This window comes from Mixophyes fleayi, chromosome 1, assembly GCF_038048845.1.
Source record: "Mixophyes fleayi isolate aMixFle1 chromosome 1, aMixFle1.hap1, whole genome shotgun sequence".
In the NCBI taxonomy this organism is placed as follows: domain Eukaryota; kingdom Metazoa; phylum Chordata; class Amphibia; order Anura; family Limnodynastidae; genus Mixophyes; species Mixophyes fleayi.
The window spans coordinates 340,713,768-340,718,916 of NC_134402.1; positions in this window are offsets into that span (position 1 = coordinate 340,713,768).

Consider the following 5,149-nt stretch of genomic DNA (forward strand, 5'->3'; position numbering starts at 1 on the left):
CCTTCTGTCTTTTTTTTTTAAAGGAACTTATCCTTATTTTGGCAGAGTTATGGAGACCCCTTGGAAGAGGTCTCCTGCAGTGAAAAATACCCCAATGCCCCCTCCTATTTTCCTGAGGTGGGATCTTGGTATGGCCCCCGAACTCTCCTCCTTCTTCTTGTGCACCTCCGCTGACCGATGACGTTATCATGGCCGCCGGCAAGGTATTCCGATAACCGGAGCTCTATGCCTGCAGTGGCAGCGCCGGTGATCGGGGGAGCCTCCAAGAGTGACAGCGGTCCGGGAGACCACTTGTCACTCTGTAATATGACCGCTAATGCTCTGCCATTGAGAGCAGTCTGCTCCCTCTGACAGAGCCCGGTCATTGCTGCATCCTTTCTGGAGTGTGCTCTCTATAATAGGACACACTCCCAGCTGTGCCCTAAGCCTAACTAAGTCTAAAAAAGGAAAGAAAATAAAAATAAATAAAAGAATAACTAGCGATTCTAAAACCTGCCCAACTCCTTTGGGCACCTAGAAAAAACTGAATAGGAAGAGGCAGGGGGATTGTAGACGTGAAGGGTCTGTCAGCAGTTCTAAACTTAACTAGCTAGGTGCCAACTCCCATGCTCCCCTCCACAACCGCATGGTAAGCAGTGTCCCCCAGACTGGATGAAAAAGAGAAAGTTTTTTTTTTTGTTTTTCTTTTTTTTGCTATGGCGATCGCGGCACCCCAGGGAGCCGCGGTGCACACTTTGGGAACCGCCGCCCCAACCAGTTCACTTCTCCTTGATGCCTCCTTCCTTGGCACTGATTTTCCTAATCCACCTCTATTTTGAGAGAGGGATTTGGTATTACCACGGAGATGGCGGGCACCATGTTGGAATTTCAACACTTTATGCCTCGGGGGCAGCACCGGTCTTCCAGAGCGCAGTGGTGACTTACAGCAGCTGAAGGCACTATCATCACTTAACCAGAAGAGGCATCCAGGGAGAGCCATTGGCTCTTCCCCAGCTAATCACGTGTCAGTGTGAGCACTGTCAGGCGTGTGTGCTGCTAAGCACCACCCAGAACTAATTAAAGTTAAAAAAATTGTGAAATAAAAGAATAACACTGGACTATTAAAAGAAAAAAATTGAACAGAGGAGAGTAAATTAAGCCCAACTCCTTGTGCACTTGAAAAAACACTGGAAGCTACAGGGAGTTGCAGAGGGGAGGAGTCCTGTCAACAGGATACATTAAACAAATTAGTTAACTATTTAGGTGCCAACTTCTTATCCCCTCAAACAACCCCATGATGGCAGTGTCCCCCAATTGAAAGAATATAGATTGATAAACTGCAACCTGAGACACACACCACTGATTTACAACAGGTGTTGTCAGAGAAAATAAAGCCTACAACTCTGCAAAAACAGATAGTAAATCCCCCCATCAGTGGCTCGAAGTCCCTTAAAATTGGCGTCCCTCCTTTCTCACCATCTTCTCCCTGGTCCAGGACACCTATGCACGAATAGACAAAGGCTTGCTCAACTACGATCTGTCCCTGAAGCTCCGGGAAGCTCACATACATCCAATGGTCTGGTCTGACTAATCCCCGATTTCTGCTGACCTCTCAGATATAGTCTCTCGCCCTACCACGTAGTGCCTCAATGACACTATTCTCCACGACTCACAACTTACTCTAGAGCTGTGGAGCCTCCTAGAAGAATACTTTCTTTTCAATGACCTTCCCTAAATAGATACTGAAAGCACGCATCATAATCATACATATGGAGGAGAAGGACCCTAGCAATTGCGCAAATCTCCCTCCATAATGTAGATGTTGAGATATATGCAGAGATCCTGGCCACCCGTTTGAACAGAGTCCTTCCGGATCTGGTCCACTACGATCAGCTGGTATTCATCTCAGGCCTTCAGGATAGGGATAAATACCCGCTGTGCGATAGACCTAGTCCAAATCATCAACCAGAGACATTTCCCGGCCATGTTGATCTCCCTGTACGCCAAAAAGACATTCGACCAGATCTCATGGGACATTATATTTCATGTTTTGAAGGCGTACAGCTTCTCGGCTGAATTCCTGACAGTGGTTTCTGGCCTTTAAGATTCCCACACAGCTAAGTCTTCGTTAACGGCTCTTTATCTGACCCCTCTCCCTTTCCAATGGGACCAGGCAGGGCTGTGCCCTATCGCCCCTAGTATTTGTGCTAGTTATAGAGCCCTTGGCGGCAATGATCAGATCGGGTGTGGTGGTGGTTCTCTGGGAATTTAAGATCCCCCTCTTTGTAGACGACATACTCCTTTCCCTCAAGAATACCCAAGAGTATCTGCCCACTCTCTACTATAGACTCATTGATGAGTATGGCCTCCTGTCAGGTTCTAAAATTTATTTTACTAAATCAGAGGCCATGCTCCTCCATGCCCCCTCCCTTCCCCTCAGGACCAGCCTACTGGCTACTTTTACTTTGCGCTGGCAGATGAACACAATCTAGTATCTAGGAATCTACATTACCTCTTCCTAGGATAGGTTATAGCAGGGAAATCCCCCCCCCCTCCCTATCATATCGTAGCTGGGGAGCCTTATTTGTTAAGATGAACCTGGTCCCTAATCTTCTCTACCTTTTCCAGACTTTCCCAGTGAAAGTACCCGATTCTGTGTTTCGGGACTTGTATTCCTCCTTTCTTAACATTTATATGGCATGGCAAACCCCCTAGAATTTCTGTGGCAGTGCTCAAGAAAGTGCCCAGGGCTTGGAGAGGTAGAGGTTTTCCGGATGTCAAACTCTATTACTTGGCATTCCTTTGTACCAGGTTGCGGGTACCCAGGCGCGGGCTGGGAGAGGCGTGGCCGGGGGGCACAGAGGCGGCCGCATCACATGAAAAGGGATGCGGCTGCGTCATTGATGACAGGGGATGCGGCTGTGTCATGTGATGCGGCCGCCTGTGCGCTGACACGGCCGCATCTGATATCAGATGCGGCCGCGGTGGAAAGTATTGTATTTTGCATCCGGGGGGGCGGCCGGCCAGCCTACCCCCTGGCCCCAATAGCAACCTGACCGAGCGGCCCGGGGGGCCGCTGCCCCCCAGCCCGCCCGCTCCTGCGGGTACCTATGTCCCCCATCAGACTACAGCGTGGGTGGACTTCACAGGAGTCCCTTCCCTGGCATCTCTCAGGGGCCTCCCTAATGTAGACAGACCACCAGATCTCTAAAATTTTGTCTGTCTCTATGGGACTCATGTCAGGTTAAGCACAAATTATCCTCGCTCGTTTTACCCGACTCCCCAACGCACGCCTTCCTCCAGGTAACTCGTCACAGCAATTTAAGCTCCGATTACGAGCCTTTGTACGGGTGGTCTCGGACCTGGCTGTCAATGAAACTTGTCGAATCTTTATTGCAAGTTTGAACCTTTTCATCCCACTTTTCTTTGAGCATTTCCAAGTCTAACATTTCACTATGTCCTTACTTCCCCCCTTGAAGCGTTCCGGACCCTCACTTTTTTTTTTTGAGCATATGTGTCTACATACCCCACTAAAGGGATAATATCTGGAATTTATAATGGCTCAGAGAGATCACCTTTGACGCGCCAGGCCGACACGAACGAGAAAATTGAGGAAACTACTTACAAAGTAGACCCCAGACAAGCTGTCAAGAATGTTTGCAACGGCCACTCAGAGCTGTTGGCGGGAAGGTGGCCAGAAGGGTATGATGCTACATATATGGTAGATCTGTCCCCCGTATAGTCCCTCTCTAGAACATGGTCCTTGCGCTTATAAATTCAGTGTTAGAATAACAGGTTGATAAGGACCCTTGGCTATTCCTTCTCTCTCGCCCCATACCTGATTATTATTGTTAATTTTTATTTATAGGGCGCCACTAGGCGTCCGTAGCGCCATACAGGGACAAACAAAATTACAATACGAGGTGAGACAGCACAGTACAGTAAACAAAATAAGCACACTAACTCAGTGAGCTCAAAGCACAGCTAGGGGCGGGGGGGGGGGGGGGGGAGACGAGCGGGGAAGGTCCGCATACGACGGAGCCCAAGAGGGAGGTCACGGATGACAGGGAAACCCCCAGAGGGGAGAGGAGGGAGTGAGAGGGGATGGGATGGGGGGGGGGGGGGGGAGGGGAAAGAGGGTCCTCGAGGAGGAGGGCTGGGTAGCTGGAGAGAAGAGTTAAAAGTGGTGAAGACAGGAGGAGAGATGACCCCGCTCAAAGGAGCGTACAATCTAAGGGGTGGGGTAGACAGACAGAGAGACACGGGGGAGAGAGGGAGAGGAGGAACGGAGGATAAGGGTAGGGGAATAGGCAGAAGAAAAGGTAGGAAGTTAAGTGGGAGACTGGAAGGCTTTAAGAAAAAGGTGGGTTTTTAAAGCCCGTTTGAAACTGGACAGATTAGGGGAAGTTCTGATGGAGGGAGGGAGCTTGTTCCAGTAGAGGGGGGCAGCGCGGGCGAAGTCTTGGATACGAGCATGGGAGGAGGTGATCAGGGGGGAAGAGAGGCGACGCTCATTGGCACCCCTTGATGAAAGCGCCCCTTCCAACAAGCTTATCTCTCATATACTGGCAGCTGCTAAATCCCAAAAAGCCAAGCATTGGAAACACCCTAATCCTCCCTCTATGTATAAACTAGGGAATTACATTTGTCATACCGTAAGCATGAAGAGTATTACATACTACCTACAAGACAAATCACAAATTCGATAAGGTATGGGCCCTGTGGTACTCACAAGCAAGCCGTAGTTGCCTATCCAATTCGATTCCCCCTTCTGCAATTGGAACAAAGTCTTTGGCCGCTTCCTTAATATTTAATCTTTAATTTTACTTATCAATTGTTGCACATAATGTTTTTAGTAATATTTTTGATGCTGCTGGTGACTTTCAAATCACCCCTCTTCTACTACTAAGCATTACATAACAGAAAAAAAACCCACCCGATCAACCATCCACACCTTCCTGATTTGCCTTCTTTAACATATGACTGGGTGAAAATTCTGTTTTCAATTTCTAGCACACTGAATTGTTTATCATATCACGGTTGCATGGCAGGCAAAAATGTACTTCCATTACAGTAGTGCAAATAATACTCCTACGCTCTCTCCGCATCCAGTGAACTTAAAAATCTGGTAAGAAAAAAAAGAAATAAAAGAATAACCTAGGATGCAAAG